The sequence below is a fragment of the Diuraphis noxia genome, unplaced genomic scaffold (genome assembly GCF_037042655.1).
Source record: "Diuraphis noxia isolate RWA-SAM2 unplaced genomic scaffold, SU_Dnox_SAM2 contig0001, whole genome shotgun sequence".
NCBI classification, from domain to species: Eukaryota; Metazoa; Arthropoda; class Insecta; order Hemiptera; family Aphididae; genus Diuraphis; species Diuraphis noxia.
Window position 1 is genome coordinate 5,739,520 of NW_028301711.1, and position 21,439 is coordinate 5,760,958.

A 21,439-nucleotide genomic window follows, 5' to 3' on the forward strand; every position below is an offset into this window, starting at 1 on the left:
TTTTATCGTTAAGTTCACATAATTTTACATCTAAAACACGTCTTTACAATACATTTGGGTGAATATAAAAGGTCGTAAAAAAATTTTGAAAAACAGGTGATGAATCCGCTAAATATCGTCTTAAGTCATTTCTATTAAACTAATCATACTTTTTATATTTTTAACGTTAAGTTCACATTATTTTACATCTAAAACACGTATTTACAATACATTTGGGTGAATACAAAAAATAAAAAAAAAATTTGGGAAAAAATTTGGTAAAGAATGGTGATAATTCCGCTAAATATCGTTTAAAGTCATTTGTATTGAACTAATCATACTTTTTATATTTTTATCGTTAAGTTCACATAATTTTACATCTAAAACACGTCTTTACAATACATTTGGGTGAATATAAAAGGTCGTAAAAAAATTTTTAAAAACAGGTGATGAATCCGCTAAATATCGTCTTAAGTCTTTTCTTTTAAACTAATCATACTTTTTATATTTTTAACGTTAAGTTCACATTATTTTACATCTAAAACACGTATTTACAATACATTTGGGTGAATACAAAAAATAGAAAAAAAATTTGGGAAAAAATTTGGTAATAAATGGTGATAATTCCGCTAAATATCGTTTAAAGTCATTTGTATTGAACTAATCATACTTTTTATATTTTTATCGTTAAGTTCACATTATTTTACATCTAAAACACGTCTATACAATACATTTGGGTGAATATAAAAGGTCGTAAAAAAATTTGGGAAAAAATTTGGTAAAAAATAGTGATAATTCCGCTAAATATCGTTTAAAGTCATTTGTATTGAACTAATCATACTTTTTATATTTTTATCGTTAAGTTCACATAATTTTACATCTAAAACACGTCTTTTCAATACATTTGGGTGAATATAAAAGGTCGTAAAAAAATTTTTAAAAACAGGTGATGAATCCGCTAAATATCTTCTTTAGTCATTTCTATTAAACTAATCATACTTTTTATATTTTTAACGTTAAATTCACATTATTTTACATCTAAAAGACGTATTTACAATACATTTGGGTGAATACAAAAAATAGAAAAAAAATTTGGTAAAAAATGGTGATAATTCCGCTAAATATCGTTTAAAGTCATTTGTATTGAACTAATCATACTTTTTATATTTTTATCGTTAAGTTCACATAATTTTACATCTAAAACACGTCTTTACAATACATTTGGGTGAATATAAAAGGTCGTAAAAAAATTTGGGAAAAAATTTGGTAAAAAATAGTGATAATTCCGCTAAATATCGTTTAAAGTCATTTGTATTGAACTAATCATACTTTTTATATTTTTATCGTTAAGTTCACATAAATTTACTTCTAAAACACGTCTTTACAATACATTTGGGTGAATATAAAAGGTCGTAAAAAAATTTGGGAAAAAATTTGGTAAAAAATATTGAAAATTCCGCTAAATATCGTTTAAAGTCATATGTATTGAACTAATCATACTTTTTATATTTTTAACGTTAAGTTCACATTATTTTACATCTAAAACACGTCTTTACAATACATTTGGGTGAATATAAAAGGTCGTAAAAAAATTTTTATAAACAGGTGATGAATCCGCTAAATATCGTCTTAAGTCATTTCTATTAAACTAATCATACTTTTTATATTTTTATCGTTAAGATCACATAATTTTACATCTAAAACACGTCTTTACAATACATTTGGGTGAATATAAAAGGTCGTAAAAAAATTTTGAAAAACAGGTGATGAATCCGCTAAATATCGTCTTAAGTCATTTCTATTAAACTAATCATACTTTTTATATTTTTAACGTTAAGTTCACATTATTTTACATCTAAAACACGTATTTACAATACATTTGGGTGAATACAAAAAATAAAAAAAAAATTTGGGAAAAAATTTGGTAATGAATGGTGATAATTCCGCTAAATATCGTTTAAAGTCATTTGTATTGAACTAATCATACTTTTTATATTTTTATCGTTAAGTTCACATAATTTTACATCTAAAACACGTCTTTACAATACATTTGGGTGAATATAAAAGGTCGTAAAAAAATTTGGGAAAAAATTTGGTAAAAAATAGTGATAATTCCGCTAAATATCGTTTAAAGTCATTTGTATTGAACCAATCATACTTTTTATATTTTTATCGTTAAGTTCACATAATTTTACATCTAAAACACGTCTTTACAATACATTTGGGTGAATATAAAAGGTCGTAAAAAAATTTTGAAAAACAGGTGATGAATCCGCTAAATATCGTCTTAAGTCATTTCTATTAAACTAATCATACTTTTTATATTTTTAACGTTAAGTTCACATTATTTTACATCTAAAACACGTATTTACAATACATTTGGGTGAATACAAAAAATAAAAAAAAAATTTGGGAAAAAATTTGGTAAAGAATGGTGATAATTCCGCTAAATATCGTTTAAAGTCATTTGTATTGAACTAATCATACTTTTTATATTTTTATCGTTAAGTTCACATAATTTTACATCTAAAACACGTCGTTACAATACATTTGGGTGAATATAAAAGGTCGTAAAAAAATTTTTAAAAACAGGTGATGAATCCGCTAAATATCGTCTTAAATCTTTTCTTTTAAACTAATCATACTTTTTATATTTTTAACGTTAAGTTCACATTATTTTACATCTAAAACACGTATTTACAATACATTTGGGTGAATACAAAAAATAGAAAAAAAATTTGGGAAAAAATGGAGATAATTCTGCTAAATATCGTTTAAAGTCATTTGTATTGAACTAATCATACTTTTTATATTTTTATCGTTAAGTTCACATAATTTTACATCTAAAACACGTCTTTACAATACATTTGGGTGAATATAAAAGGTCGTAAAAAAATTTGGGAAAAAATTTGGTAAAAAATAGTGAAAATTCCGCTAAATATCGTTTAAAGTCATATGTATTGAACTAATCATACTTTTTATATTTTTAACGTTAAGTTCACATTATTTTACATCTAAAACACGTCTTTACAATACATTTGGGTGAATATAAAAGGTCGTAAAAAAATTTTTATAAACAGGTGATGAATCCGCTAAATATCGTCTTAAGTCATTTCTATTAAACTAATCATACTTTTTATATTTTTATCGTTATGTTCACATAATTTTACATCTAAAACACGTCTATACAATACATTTGGGTGAATATAAAAGGTCGTAAAAAAATTTGGGAAAAAATTTGGTAAAAAATAGTGATAATTCCGCTAAATATCGTTTAAAGTCATTTGTATTGAACTAATCATACTTTTTATATTTTTATCGTTAAGTTCACATAATTTTACATCTAAAACACGTCTTTTCAATACATTTGGGTGAATATAAAAGGTCGTAAAAAAATTTTTAAAAACAGGTGATGAATCCGCTAAATATCTTCTTTAGTCATTTCTATTAAACTAATCATACTTTTTATATTTTTAACGTTAAATTCACATTATTTTACATCTAAAAGACGTATTTACAATACATTTGGGTGAATACAAAAAATAGAAAAAAAATTTGGTAAAAAATGGTGATAATTCCGCTAAATATCGTTTAAAGTCATTTGTATTGAACTAATCATACTTTTTATATTTTTATCGTTAAGTTCACATAATTTTACATCTAAAACACGTCTTTACAATACATTTGGGTGAATATAAAAGGTCGTAAAAAAATTTGGGAAAAAATTTGGTAAAAAATAGTGATAATTCCGCTAAATATCGTTTAAAGTCATTTGTATTGAACTAATCATACTTTTTATATTTTTAACGTTATGTTCACATTATTTTACATCTAAAACACGTCTTTACAATACAGTTGGGTGAATATAAAAGGTCGTAAAAAAATTTTTATAAACAGGTGATGAATCCGCTAAATATCGTCTTAAGTCATTTCTATTAAACTAATCATACTTTATATATTTTTAACGTTAAGTTCACATTATTTTACATCTAAAACACGTATTTACAATACATTTGGGTGAATACAAAAAATAGAAAAAAAATTTGGTAAAAAATGGTGATAATTCCGCTAAATATCGTTTAAAGTCATTTGTATTGAACTAATCATACTTTTTATATTTTTATCGTTAAGTTCACATAATTTTACATCTAAAACACGTCTTTACAATACATTTGGGTGAATATAAAAGGTCGTAAAAAAATTTGGGAAAAAATTTGGTAAAAAATAGTGATAATTCCGCTAAATATCGTTTAAAGTCATTTGTATTGAACTTATCATACTTTTTATATTTTTATCGTTAAGTTCACATAATTTTACATCTAAAACACGTCTTTACAATACATTTGGGTGAATACAAAAAATAGAAAAAAAATTTGGGAAAAAATTTGGTAATAAATGGTGATAATTCCGCTAAATATCGTTTAAAGTCATTTGTATTGAACTAATCATACTTTTTATATTTTTATCGTTAAGTTCACATAATTTTACATCTAAAACACGTCTATACAATACATTTGGGTGAATATAAAAGGTCGTAAAAAAATTTGGGAAAAAATTTGGTAAAAAATAGTGATAATTCCGCTAAATATCGTTTAAAGTCATTTGTATTGAACTAATCATACTTTTTATATTTTTAACGTTATGTTCACATTATTTTACATCTAAAACACGTCTTTACAATACATTTGGGTGAATATAAAAGGTCGTAAAAAATTTTTGAAAAACAGGTGATGAATCCGCTAAATATCGTCTTAAGTTATTTCTATTAAACTAATCATACTTTTTATATTTTTAACGTTATGTTCACATTATTGTACATCTAAAACACGTATTTACAATACATTTGGGTGAATACAAAAAATAGAAAAAAAATTAGGGAAAAAATTTGGTAAAAAATGGTGATAATTCCGCTAAATATCGTTTAAAGTCATTTGTATTGAACTAATCATACTTTTTATATTTTTATCGTTAAGTTCACATAATTTTACATCTAAAACACGTCTTTACAATACATTTGGGTGAATATAAAAAATAGAAAAAAAATTTGGGAAAAAATTTGGTAATAAATGGTGATAATTCCGCTAAATATCGTTTAAAGTCATTTATATTGAACTTATCATACTTTTTATATTTTTATCGTTAAGTTCACATAATTTTACATCTAAAACACGTCTTTACAATACAGTTGGGTGAATATAAAAGGTCGTAAAAAAATTTTTATAAACAGGTGATGAATCCGCTAAATATCGTCTTAAGTCATTTCTATTAAACTAATCATACTTTATATATTTTTAACGTTAAGTTCACATTATTTTACATCTAAAACACGTATTTACAATACATTTGGGTGAATACAAAAAATAGAAAAAAAATTTGGTAAAAAATGGTGATAATTCCGCTAAATATCGTTTAAAGTCATTTGTATTGAACTAATCATACTTTTTATATTTTTATCGTTAAGTTCACATAATTTTACATCTAAAACACGTCTTTACAATACATTTGGGTGAATATAAAAGGTCGTAAAAAAATTTGGGAAAAAATTTGGTAAAAAATAGTGATAATTCCGCTAAATATCGTTTAAAGTCATTTGTATTGAACTTATCATACTTTTTATATTTTTATCGTTAAGTTCACATAATTTTACATCTAAAACACGTCTTTACAATACATTTGGGTGAATATAAAAGGTCGTAAAAAATTTTTGAAAAACAGGTGATGAATCCGCTAAATATCGTCTTAAGTTATTTCTATTAAACTAATCATACTTTTTATATTTTTAACGTTATGTTCACATTATTGTACATCTAAAACACGTATTTACAATACATTTGGGTGAATACAAAAAATAGAAAAAAAATTAGGGAAAAAATTTGGTAAAAAATGGTGATAATTCCGCTAAATATCGTTTAAAGTCATTTGTATTGAACTAATCATACTTTTTATATTTTTATCGTTAAGTTCACATAATTTTACATCTAAAACACGTCTTTACAATACATTTGGGTGAATATAAAAAATAGAAAAAAAATTTGGGAAAAAATTTGGTAATAAATGGTGATAATTCCGCTAAATATCGTTTAAAGTCATTTATATTGAACTTATCATACTTTTTATATTTTTATCGTTAAGTTCACATAATTTTACATCTAAAACACGTCTTTACAATACAGTTGGGTGAATATAAAAGGTCGTAAAAAAATTTTTATAAACAGGTGATGAATCCGCTAAATATCGTCTTAAGTCATTTCTATTAAACTAATCATACTTTATATATTTTTAACGTTAAGTTCACATTATTTTACATCTAAAACACGTATTTACAATACATTTGGGTGAATACAAAAAATAGAAAAAAAATTTGGTAAAAAATGGTGATAATTCCGCTAAATATCGTTTAAAGTCATTTGTATTGAACTAATCATACTTTTTATATTTTTATCGTTAAGTTCACATAATTTTACATCTAAAACACGTCTTTACAATACATTTGGGTGAATATAAAAGGTCGTAAAAAAATTTGGGAAAAAATTTGGTAAAAAATAGTGATAATTCCGCTAAATATCGTTTAAAGTCATTTGTATTGAACTTATCATACTTTTTATATTTTTATCGTTAAGTTCACATAATTTTACATCTAAAACACGTCTTTACAATACATTTGGGTGAATATAAAGGTTCGTAAAAAAATTTTGAAAAACAGGTGATGAATCCGCTAAATATCGTCTTAAGTCATTTCTATTAAACTAATCATACTTTTTATATTTTTAACGTTAAGTTCACATTATTTTACATCTAAAACACGTATTTACAATACATTTGGGTGAATACAAAAAATAGAAAAAAAATTTGGGAAAAAATTTGGTAATAAATGGTGATAATTCCGCTAAATATCGTTTAAAGTCATTTGTATTGAACTAATCATACTTTTTATATTTTTATCGTTAAGTTCACATAATTTTACATCTAAAACACGTCTATACAATACATTTGGGTGAATATAAAAGGTCGTAAAAAAATTTGGGAAAAAATTTGGTAAAAAATAGTGATAATTCCGCTAAATATCGTTTAAAGTCATTTGTATTGAACTAATCATACTTTTTATATTTTTATCGTTAAGTTCACATAATTTTACATCTAAAACACGTCTTTACAATACATTTGGGTGAATATAAAAGGTCGTAAAAAAATTTGGGAAAAAATTTGGTAAAAAATAGTGAAAATTCCGCTAAATATCGTTTAAAGTCATATGTATTGAACTAATCATACTTTTTATATTTTTAACGTTAAGTTCACATTATTTTACATCTAAAACACGTCTTTACAATACATTTGGGTGAATATAAAAGGTCGTAAAAAAATTTTTATAAACAGGTGATGAATCCGCTAAATATCGTCTTAAGTCATTTCTATTAAACTAATCATACTTTTTATATTTTTATCGTTAAGTTCACATTATTTTACATCTAAAACACGTATTTACAATACATTTGGGTGAATACAAAAAATAGAAAAAAAATTTGGTAAAAAATGGTGATAATTCCGCTAAATATCGTTTAAAGTCATTTGTATTGAACTAATCATACTTTTTATATTTTTATCGTTAAGATCACATAATTTTACATCTAAAACACGTCTTTACAATACATTTGGGTGAATATAAAAGGTCGTAAAAAAATTTTGAAAAACAGGTGATGAATCCGCTAAATATCGTCTTAAGTCATTTCTATTAAACTAATCATACTTTTTATATTTTTATCGTTAAGTTCACATTATTTTACATCTAAAACACGTATTTACAATACATTTGGGTGAATACAAAAAATAGAAAAAAAATTTGGTAAAAAATGGTGATAATTCCGCTAAATATCGTTTAAAGTCATTTGTATTGAACTAATCATACTTTTTATATTTTTATCGTTAAGATCACATAATTTTACATCTAAAACACGTCTTTACAATACATTTGGGTGAATATAAAAGGTCGTAAAAAAATTTTGAAAAACAGGTGATGAATCCGCTAAATATCGTCTTAAGTCATTTCTATTAAACTAATCATACTTTTTATATTTTTAACGTTAAGTTCACATTATTTTACATCTAAAACACGTATTTACAATACATTTGGGTGAATACAAAAAATAGAAAAAAAATTTGGTAAAAAATGCTGATAATTCCGCTAAATATCGTTTAAAGTCATTTGTATTGAACTAATCATACTTTTTATATTTTTATCGTTAAGTTCACATAATTTTACATCTAAAACACGTCTTTACAATACATTTGGGTGAATATAAAAGGTCGTAAAAAAATTTGGGAAAAAATTTGGTAAAAAATAGTGATAATTCCGCTAAATATCGTTTAAAGTCATTTGTATTGAACTTATCATACTTTTTATATTTTTATCGTTAAGTTCACATAATTTTACATCTAAAACACGTCTTTACAATACATTTGGGTGAATATAAAAGTTCGTAAAAAAATTTTGAAAAACAGGTGATGAATCCGCTAAATATCGTCTTAAGTCATTTCTATTAAACTAATCATACTTTTTATATTTTTAACGTTAAGTTCACATTATTTTACATCTAAAACACGTATTTACAATACATTTGGGTGAATACAAAAAATAGAAAAAAAATTTGGGAAAAAATTTGGTAATAAATGGTGATAATTCCGCTAAATATCGTTTAAAGTCATTTGTATTGAACTAATCATACTTTTTATATTTTTATCGTTAAGTTCACATAATTTTACATCTAAAACACGTCTTTACAATACATTTGGGTGAATATAAAAGGTCGTAAAAAAATTTTTATAAACAGGTGATGAATCCGCTAAATATCGTCTTAAGTCATTTCTATTAAACTAATCATACTTTTTATATTTTTATCGTTAAGTTCACATTATTTTACATCTAAAACACGTATTTACAATACATTTGGGTGAATACAAAAAATAGAAAAAAAATTTGGTAAAAAATGGTGATAATTCCGCTAAATATCGTTTAAAGTCATTTGTATTGAACTAATCATACTTTTTATATTTTTATCGTTAAGATCACATAATTTTACATCTAAAACACGTCTTTACAATACATTTGGGTGAATATAAAAGGTCGTAAAAAAATTTTGAAAAACAGGTGATGAATCCGCTAAATATCGTCTTAAGTCATTTCTATTAAACTAATCATACTTTTTATATTTTTAACGTGAAGTTCACATTATTTTACATCTAAAACACGTATTTACAATACATTTGGGTGAATACAAAAAATAAAAAAAAAATTTGGGAAAAAATTTGGTAATGAATGGTGATAATTCCGCTAAATATCGTTTAAAGTCATTTGTATTGAACTAATCATACTTTTTATATTTTTATCGTTAAGTTCACATAATTTTACATCTAAAACACGTCTTTACAATACATTTGGGTGAATATAAAAGGTCGTAAAAAAATTTTTAAAAACAGGTGATGAATCCGCTAAATATCGTCTTAAGTCTTTTCTTTTAAACTAATCATACTTGTTATATTTTTAACGTTAAGTTCACATTATTTTACATCTAAAACACGTATTTACAATACATTTGGGTGAATACAAAAAATAGAAAAAAAATTTGGGAAAAAATTTGGTAAAAAATGGAGATAATTCTGCTAAATATCGTTTAAAGTCATTTGTATTGAACTAATCATACTTTTTATATTTTTATCGTTAAGTTCACATAGTTTTACATCTAAAACACGTCTTTACAATACATTTGGGTGAATATAAAAGGTCGTAAAAAAATTTGGGAAAAAATTTGGTAAAAAATAGTGATAATTCCGCTAAATATCGTTTAAAGTCATTTGTATTGAACTTATCATACTTTTTATATTTTTATCGTTAAGTTCACATAATTTTACATCTAAAACACGTCTTTACAATACATTTGGGTGAATATAAAAGTTCGTAAAAAAATTTTGAAAAACAGGTGATGAATCCGCTAAATATCGTCTTAAGTCATTTCTATTAAACTAATCATACTTTTTATATTTTTAACGTTAAGTTCACATTATTTTACATCTAAAACACGTATTTACAATACATTTGGGTGAATACAAAAAATAGAAAAAAAATTTGGGAAAAAATTTGGTAATAAATGGTGATAATTCCGCTAAATATCGTTTAAAGTCATTTGTATTGAACTAATCATACTTTTTATATTTTTATCGTTAAGTTCACTTAATTTTACATCTAAAACACGTCTATACAATACATTTGGGTGAATATAAAAGGTCGTAAAAAAATTTGGGAAAAAATTTGGTAAAAAATAGTGATAATTCCGCTAAATATCGTTTAAAGTCATTTGTATTGAACTAATCATACTTTTTATATTTTTATCGTTAAGTTCACATAATTTTACATCTAAAACACGTCTTTACAATACATTTGGGTGAATATAAAAGGTCGTAAAAAAATTTTTATAAACAGGTGATGAATCCGCTAAATATCGTCTTAAGTCATTTCTATTAAACTAATCATACTTTTTATATTTTTATCGTTAAGTTCACATTATTTTACATCTAAAACACGTATTTACAATACATTTGGGTGAATACAAAAAATAGAAAAAAAATTTGGTAAAAAATGGTGATAATTCCGCTAAATATCGTTTAAAGTCATTTGTATTGAACTAATCATACTTTTTATATTTTTATCATTAAGTTCACATAATTTTACATCTAAAACACGTCTTTACAATACATTTGGGTGAATATAAAAGGTCGTAAAAAAATTTTTAAAAACAGGTGATGAATCCGCTAAATATCGTCTTAAGTCTTTTCTTTTAAACTAATCATACTTGTTATATTTTTAACGTTAAGTTCACATTATTTTACATCTAAAACACGTATTTACAATACATTTGGGTGAATACAAAAAATAGAAAAAAAATTTGGGAAAAAATTTGGTAAAAAATGGAGATAATTCTGCTAAATATCGTTTAAAGTCATTTGTATTGAACTAATCATACTTTTTATATTTTTATCGTTAAGTTCACATAGTTTTACATCTAAAACACGTCTTTACAATACATTTGGGTGAATATAAAAGGTCGTAAAAAAATTTGGGAAAAAATTTGGTAAAAAATAATGATAATTCCGCTAAATATCGTTTAAAGTCATTTGTATTGAACTTATCATACTTTTTATATTTTTATCGTTAAGTTCACATAATTTTACATCTAAAACACGTCTTTACAATACATTTGGGTGAATATAAAAGTTCGTAAAAAAATTTTGAAAAACAGGTGATGAATCCGCTAAATATCGTCTTAAGTCATTTCTATTAAACTAATCATACTTTTTATATTTTTAACGTTAAGTTCACATTATTTTACATCTAAAACACGTATTTACAATACATTTGGGTGAATACAAAAAATAGAAAAAAAATTTGGGAAAAAATTTGGTAATAAATGGTGATAATTCCGCTAAATATCGTTTAAAGTCATTTGTATTGAACTAATCATACTTTTTATATTTTTATCGTTAAGTTCACTTAATTTTACATCTAAAACACGTCTATACAATACATTTGGGTGAATATAAAAGGTCGTAAAAAAATTTGGGAAAAAATTTGGTAAAAAATAGTGATAATTCCGCTAAATATCGTTTAAAGTCATTTGTATTGAACTAATCATACTTTTTATATTTTTATCGTTAAGTTCACATAATTTTACATCTAAAACACGTCTTTTCAATACATTTGGGTGAATATAAAAGGTCGTAAAAAAATTTTTAAAAACAGGTGATGAATCCGCTAAATATCTTCTTTAGTCATTTCTATTAAACTAATCATACTTTTTATATTTTTAACGTTAAATTCACATTATTTTACATCTAAAAGACGTATTTACAATACATTTGGGTGAATACAAAAAATAGAAAAAAAATTTGGTAAAAAATGGTGATAATTCCGCTAAATATCGTTTAAAGTCATTTGTATTGAACTAATCATACTTTTTATATTTTTATCGTTAAGTTCACATAATTTTACATCTAAAACACGTCTTTACAATACATTTGGGTGAATATAAAAGGTCGTAAAAAAATTTGGGAAAAAATTTGGTAAAAAATAGTGATAATTCCGCTAAATATCGTTTAAAGTCATTTGTATTGAACTAATCATACTTTTTATATTTTTAACGTTATGTTCACATTATTTTACATCTAAAACACGTCTTTACAATACATTTGGGTGAATATAAAAGGTCGTAAAAAATTTTTGAAAAACAGGTGATGAATCCGCTAAATATCGTCTTAAGTTATTTCTATTAAACTAATCATACTTTTTATATTTTTAACGTTATGTTCACATTATTTTACATCTAAAACACGTATTTACAATACATTTGGGTGAATACAAAAAATAGAAAAAAAATTAGGGGAAAAATTTGGTAAAAAATGGTGATAATTCCGCTAAATATCGTTTAAAGTCATTTGTATTGAACTAATCATACTTTTTATATTTTTATCGTTAAGTTCACATAATTTTACATCTAAAACACGTCTTTACAATACATTTGGGTGAATATAAAAGGTCGTAAAAAAATTTGGGAAAAAATTTGGTAAAAAATAGTGAAAATTCCGCTAAATATCGTTTAAAGTCATATGTATTGAACTAATCATACTTTTTATATTTTTAACGTTAAGTTCACATTATTTTACATCTAAAACACGTCTTTACAATACATTTGGGTGAATATAAAAGGTCGTAAAAAAATTTTTATAAACAGGTGATGAATCCGCTAAATATCGTCTTAAGTCATTTCTATTAAACTAATCATACTTTTTATATTTTTATCGTTAAGTTCACATTATTTTACATCTAAAACACGTATTTACAATACATTTGGGTGAATACAAAAAATAGAAAAAAAATTTGGTAAAAAATGGTGATAATTCCGCTAAATATCGTTTAAAGTCATTTGTATTGAACTAATCATACTTTTTATATTTTTATCGTTAAGATCACATAATTTTACATCTAAAACACGTCTTTACAATACATTTGGGTGAATATAAAAGGTCGTAAAAAAATTTTGAAAAACAGGTGATGAATCCGCTAAATATCGTCTTAAGTCATTTCTATTAAACTAATCATACTTTTTATATTTTTAACGTTAAGTTCACATTATTTTACATCTAAAACACGTATTTACAATACATTTGGGTGAATACAAAAAATAAAAAAAAAATTTGGGAAAAAATTTGGTAATGAATGGTGATAATTCCGCTAAATATCGTTTAAAGTCATTTGTATTGAACTAATCATACTTTTTATATTTTTATCGTTAAGTTCACATAATTTTACATCTAAAACACGTCTTTACAATACATTTGGGTGAATATAAAAGGTCGTAAAAAAATTTTTAAAAACAGGTGATGAATCCGCTAAATATCGTCTTAAGTCTTTTCTTTTAAACTAATCATACTTTTTATATTTTTAACGTTAAGTTCACATTATTTTACATCTAAAACACGTATTTACAATACATTTGGGTGAATACAAAAAATAGAAAAAAAATTTGGGAAAAAATTTGGTAATAAATGGTGATAATTCCGCTAAATATCGTTTAAAGTCATTTGTATTGAACTAATCATACTTTTTATATTTTTATCGTTAAGTTCACATAATTTTACATCTAAAACACGTCTTTACAATACATTTGGGTGAATATAAAAAATAGAAAAAAAATTTGGGAAAAAATTTGGTAATAAATGGTGATAATTCCGCTAAATATCGTTTAAAGTCATTTATATTGAACTTATCATACTTTTTATATTTTTATCGTTAAGTTCACATAATTTTACATCTAAAACACGTCTTTACAATACAGTTGGGTGAATATAAAAGGTCGTAAAAAAATTTTTATAAACAGGTGATGAATCCGCTAAATATCGTCTTAAGTCATTTCTATTAAACTAATCATACTTTATATATTTTTAACGTTAAGTTCACATTATTTTACATCTAAAACACGTATTTACAATACATTTGGTGAATACAAAAAATAGAAAAAAAATTTGGTAAAAAATGGTGATAATTCCGCTAAATATCGTTTAAAGTCATTTGTATTGAACTAATCATACTTTTTATATTTTTATCGTTAAGTTCACATAATTTTACATCTAAAACACGTCTTTACAATACATTTGGGTGAATATAAAAGGTCGTAAAAAAATTTGGGAAAAAATTTGGTAAAAAATAGTGATAATTCCGCTAAATATCGTTTAAAGTCATTTGTATTGAACTTATCATACTTTTTATATTTTTATCGTTAAGTTCACATAATTTTACATCTAAAACACGTCTTTACAATACATTTGGGTGAATATAAAAGTTCGTAAAAAAATTTTGAAAAACAGGTGATGAATCCGCTAAATATCGTCTTAAGTCATTTCTATTAAACTAATCATACTTACTTTTTATATTTTTAACGTTAAGTTCACATTATTTTACATCTAAAACACGTATTTACAATACATTTGGGTGAATACAAAAAATAGAAAAAAAATTTGGGAAAAAATTTGGTAATAAATGGTGATAATTCCGCTAAATATCGTTTAAAGTCATTTGTATTGAACTAATCATACTTTTTATATTTTTATCGTTAAGTTCACATAATTTTACATCTAAAACACGTCTATACAATACATTTGGGTGAATATAAAAGGTCGTAAAAAAATTTGGGAAAAAATTTGGTAAAAAATAGTGATAATTCCGCTAAATATCGTTTAAAGTCATTTGTATTGAACTAATCATACTTTTTATATTTTTATCGTTAAGTTCACATAATTTTACATCTAAAACACGTCTTTACAATACATTTGGGTGAATATAAAAGGTCGTAAAAAAATTTGGGAAAAAATTTGGTAAAAAATAGTGAAAATTCCGCTAAATATCGTTTAAAGTCATATGTATTGAACTAATCATACTTTTTATATTTTTAACGTTAAGTTCACATTATTTTACATCTAAAACACGTCTTTACAATACATTTGGGTGAATATAAAAGGTCGTAAAAAAATTTTTATAAACAGGTGATGAATCCGCTAAATATCGTCTTAAGTCATTTCTATTAAACTAATCATACTTTTTATATTTTTATCGTTAAGTTCACATTATTTTACATCTAAAACACGTATTTACAATACATTTGGGTGAATACAAAAAATAGAAAAAAAATTTGGTAAAAAATGGTGATAATTCCGCTAAATATCGTTTAAAGTCATTTGTATTGAACTAATCATACTTTTTATATTTTTATCGTTAAGATCACATAATTTTACATCTAAAACACGTCTTTACAATACATTTGGGTGAATATAAAAGGTCGTAAAAAAATTTTGAAAAACAGGTGATGAATCCGCTAAATATCGTCTTAAGTCATTTCTATTAAACTAATCATACTTTTTATATTTTTATCGTTAAGTTCACATTATTTTACATCTAAAACACGTATTTACAATACATTTGGGTGAATACAAAAAATAGAAAAAAAATTTGGTAAAAAATGGTGATAATTCCGCTAAATATCGTTTAAAGTCATTTGTATTGAACTAATCATACTTTTTATATTTTTATCGTTAAGATCACATAATTTTACATCTAAAACACGTCTTTACAATACATTTGGGTGAATATAAAAGGTCGTAAAAAAATTTTGAAAAACAGGTGATGAATCCGCTAAATATCGTCTTAAGTCATTTCTATTAAACTAATCATACTTTTTATATTTTTAACGTTAAGTTCACATTATTTTACATCTAAAACACGTATTTACAATACATTTGGGTGAATACAAAAAATAGAAAAAAAATTTGGTAAAAAATGGTGATAATTCCGCTAAATATCGTTTAAAGTCATTTGTATTGAACTAATCATACTTTTTATATTTTTATCGTTAAGTTCACATAATTTTACATCTAAAACACGTCTTTACAATACATTTGGGTGAATATAAAAGGTCGTAAAAAAATTTGGGAAAAAATTTGGTAAAAAATAGTGAAAATTCCGCTAAATATCGTTTAAAGTCATATGTATTGAACTAATCATACTTTTTATATTTTTAACGTTAAGTTCACATTATTTTACATCTAAAACACGTCTTTACAATACATTTGGGTGAATATAAAAGGTCGTAAAAAAATTTTTATAAACAGGTGATGAATCCACTAAATATCGTCTTAAGTCATTTCTATTAAACTAATCATACTTTTTATATTTTTATCGTTAAGTTCACATTATTTTACATCTAAAACACGTATTTACAATACATTTGGGTGAATACAAAAAATAGAAAAAAAATTTGGTAAAAAATGGTGATAATTCCGCTAAATATCGTTTAAAGTCATTTGTATTGAACTAATCATACTTTTTATATTTTTATCGTTAAGATCACATAATTTTACATCTAAAACACGTCTTTACAATACATTTGGGTGAATATAAAAGGTCGTAAAAAAATTTTGAAAAACAGGTGATGAATCCGCTAAATATCGTCTTAAGTCATTTCTATTAAACTAATCATACTTTTTATATTTTTAACGTTAAGTTCACATTATTTTACATCTAAAACACGTATTTACAATACATTTGGGTGAATACAAAAAATAAAAAAAAAATTTGGGAAAAAATTTGGTAATGAATGGTGATAATTCCGCTAAATATCGTTTAAAGTCATTTGTATTGAACTAATCATACTTTTTATATTTTTATCGTTAAGTTCACATAATTTTACATCTAAAACACGTCTTTACAATACATTTGGGTGAATATAAAAGGTCGTAAAAAAATTTGGGAAAAAATTTGGTAAAAAATAGTGATAATTCCGCTAAATATCGTTTAAAGTCATTTGTATTGAACTAATCATACTTTTTATATTTTTAACGTTATGTTCACATTATTTTACATCTAAAACACGTCTTTACAATACATTTGGGTGAATATAAAAGGTCGTAAAAAAATTTTTATAAACAGGTGATGAATCCGCTAAATATCGTCTTAAGTCATTTCTATTAAACTAATCATACTTTTTATATTTTTATCGTTAAGTTCACATTATTTTACATTTAAAACACGTATTTACAATACATTTGGGTGAATACAAAAAATAGAAAAAAAATTTGGTAAAAAATGGTGATAATTCCGCTAAATATCGTTTAAAGTCATTTGTATTGAACTAATCATACTTTTTATATTTTTATCGTTAAGTTCACATAATTTTACATCTAAAACACGTCTTTACAATACATTTGGGTGAATATAAAAGGTCGTAAAAAAATTTGGGAAAAAATTTGGTAAAAAATAGTGAAAATTCCGCTAAATATCGTTTAAAGTCATATGTATTGAACTAATCATACTTTTTATATTTTTAACGTTAAGTTCACATTATTTTACATCTAAAACACGTCTTTACAATACATTTGGGTGAATATAAAAGGTCGTAAAAAAATTTTTATAAACAGGTGATGAATCCGCTAAATATCGTCTTAAGTCATTTCTATTAAACTAATCATACTTTTTATATTTTTATCGTTAAGTTCACATTATTTTACATCTAAAACACGTATTTACAATACATTTGGGTGAATACAAAAAATAGAAAAAAAATTTGGTAAAAAATGGTGATAATTCCGCTAAATATCGTTTAAAGTCATTTGTATTGAACTAATCATACTTTTTATATTTTTATCGTTAAGATCACATAATTTTACATCTAAAACACGTCTTTACAATACATTTGGGTGAATATAAAAGGTCGTAAAAAAATTTTGAAAAACAGGTGATGAATCCGCTAAATATCGTCTTAAGTCATTTCTATTAAACTAATCATACTTTTTATATTTTTATCGTTAAGTTCACATTATTTTACATCTAAAACACGTATTTACAATACATTTGGGTGAATACAAAAAATAGAAAAAAAATTTGGTAAAAAATGGTGATAATTCCGCTAAATATCGTTTAAAGTCATTTGTATTGAACTAATCATACTTTTTATATTTTTATCGTTAAGATCACATAATTTTACATCTAAAACACGTCTTTACAATACATTTGGGTGAATATAAAAGGTCGTAAAAAAATTTTGAAAAACAGGTGATGAATCCGCTAAATATCGTCTTAAGTCATTTCTATTAAACTAATCATACTTTTTATATTTTTAACGTTAAGTTCACATTATTTTACATCTAAAACACGTATTTACAATACATTTGGGTGAATACAAAAAATAGAAAAAAAATTTGGTAAAAAATGGTGATAATTCCGCTAAATATCGTTTAAAGTCATTTGTATTGAACTAATCATACTTTTTATATTTTTATCGTTAAGTTCACATAATTTTACATCTAAAACACGTCTTTACAATACATTTGGGTGAATATAAAAGGTCGTAAAAAAATTTGGGAAAAAATTTGGTAAAAAATAGTGAAAATTCCGCTAAATATCGTTTAAAGTCATATGTATTGAACTAATCATACTTTTTATATTTTTAACGTTAAGTTCACATTATTTTACATCTAAAACACGTCTTTACAATACATTTGGGTGAATATAAAAGGTCGTAAAAAAATTTTTATAAACAGGTGATGAATCCGCTAAATATCGTCTTAAGTCATTTCTATTAAACTAATCATACTTTTTATATTTTTATCGTTAAGTTCACATTATTTTACATCTAAAACACGTATTTACAATACATTTGGGTGAATACAAAAAATAGAAAAAAAATTTGGTAAAAAATGGTGATAATTCCGCTAAATATCGTTTAAAGTCATTTGTATTGAACTAATCATACTTTTTATATTTTTATCGTTAAGTTCACATAATTTTACATCTAAAACACGTCTTTACAATACATTTGGGTGAATATAAAAGGTCGTAAAAAAATTTGGGAAAAAATTTGGTAAAAAATAGTGAAAATTCCGCTAAATATCGTTTAAAGTCATATGTATTGAACTAATCATACTTTTTATATTTTTAACGTTAAGTTCACATTATTTTACATCTAAAACACGTCTTTACAATACATTTGGGTGAATATAAAAGGTCGTAAAAAAATTTTGAAAAACAGGTGATGAATCCGCTAAATATCGTCTTAAGTCATTTCTATTAAACTAATCATACTTTTTATATTTTTAACGTTAAGTTCACATTATTTTACATCTAAAACACGTATTTACAATACATTTGGGTGAATACAAAAAATAAAAAAAAAATTTGGGAAAAAATTTGGTAATGAATGGTGATAATTCCGCTAAATATCGTTTAAAGTCATTTGTATTGAACTAATCATACTTTTTATATTTTTATCGTTAAGTTCACATAATTTTACATCTAAAACACGTCTTTACAATACATTTGGGTGAATATAAAAGGTCGTAAAAAAATTTGGGAAAAAATTTGGTAAAAAATAGTGATAATTCCGCTAAATATCGTTTAAAGTCATTTGTATTGAACTAATCATACTTTTTATATTTTTAACGTTATGTTCACATTATTTTACATCTAAAACACGTCTTTACAATACATTTGGGTGAATATAAAAGGTCGTAAAAAATTTTTGAAAAACAGGTGATGAATCCGCTAAATATCGTCTTAAGTTATTTCTATTAAACTAATCATACTTTTTATATTTTTAACGTTATGTTCACATTATTTTACATCTAAAACACGTATTTACAATACATTTGGGTGAATACAAAAAATAGAAAAAAAATTAGGGAAAAAATTTGGTAAAAAATGGTGATAATTCCGCTAAATATCGTTTAAAGTCATTTGTATTGAACTAATCATACTTTTTATATTTTTATCGTTAAGTTCACATAATTTTACATCTAAAACACGTCTTTACAATACATTTGGGTGAATATAAAAAATAGAAAAAAAATTTGGGAAAAAATTTGGTAATAAATGGTGATAATTCCGCTAAATATCGTTTAAAGTCATTTATATTGAACTTATCATACTTTTTATATTTTTATCGTTAAGTTCACATAATTTTACATCTAAAACACGTCTTTACAATACAGTTGGGTGAATATAAAAGGTCGTAAAAAAATTTTTATAAACAGGTGATGAATCCGCTAAATATCGTCTTAAGTCATTTCTATTAAACTAATCATACTTTATATATTTTTAACGTTAAGTTCACATTATTTTACGTCTAAAACACGTATTTACAATACATTTGGGTGAATACAAAAAATAGAAAAAAAATTTGGTAAAAAATGGTGATAATTCCGCTAAATATCGTTTAAAGTCATTTGTATTGAACTAATCATACTTTTTATATTTTTATCGTTAAGTTCACATAATTTTACATCTAAAACACGTCTTTACAATACATTTGGGTGAATATAAAAGGTCGTAAAAAAATTTGGGAAAAAATTTGGTAAAAAATAGTGATAATTCCGCTAAATATCGTTTAAAGTCATTTGTATTGAACTTATCATACTTTTTATATTTTTATCGTTAAGTTCACATAATTTTACATCTAAAACACGTCTTTACAATACATTTGGGTGAATATAAAAGTTCGTAAAAAAATTTTGAAAAACAGGTGATGAATCCGCTAAATATCGTCTTAAGTCATTTCTATTAAACTAATCATACTTTTTATATTTTTAACGTTAAGTTCACATTATTTTACATCTAAAACACGTATTTACAATACATTTGGGTGAATACAAAAAATAGAAAAAAAATTTGGGAAAAAATTTGGTAATAAATGGTGATAATTCCGCTAAATATCGTTTAAAGTCATTTGTATTGAACTAATCATACTTTTTATATTTTTATCGTTAAGTTCACATAATTTTACATCTAAAACACGTCTATACAATACATTTGGGTGAATATAAAAGGTCGTAAAAAAATTTGGGAAAAAATTTGGTAAAAAATAGTGATAATTCCGCTAAATATCGTTTAAAGTCATTTGTATTGAACTAATCATACTTTTTATATTTTTATCGTTAAGTTCACATTATTTTACATCTAAAACACGTCTTTACAATACATTTGGGTGAATATAAAAGGTCGTAAAAAAATTTGGGAAAAAATTTGGTAAAAAATAGTGAAAATTCCGCTAAATATCGTTTAAAGTCATATGTATTGAACTAATCATACTTTTTATATTTTTAACGTTAAGTTCACATTATTTTACATCTAAAACACGTCTTTACAATACATTTGGGTGAATATAAAAGGTCGTAAAAAAATTTTTATAAACAGGTGATGAATCCGCTAAATATCGTCTTAAGTCATTTCTATTAAACTAATCATACTTTTTATATTTTTATCGTTAAGTTCACATTATTTTACATCTAAAACACGTATTTACAATACATTTGGGTGAATACAAAAAATAGAAAAAAAATTTGGTAAAAAATGGTGATAATTCCGCTAAATATC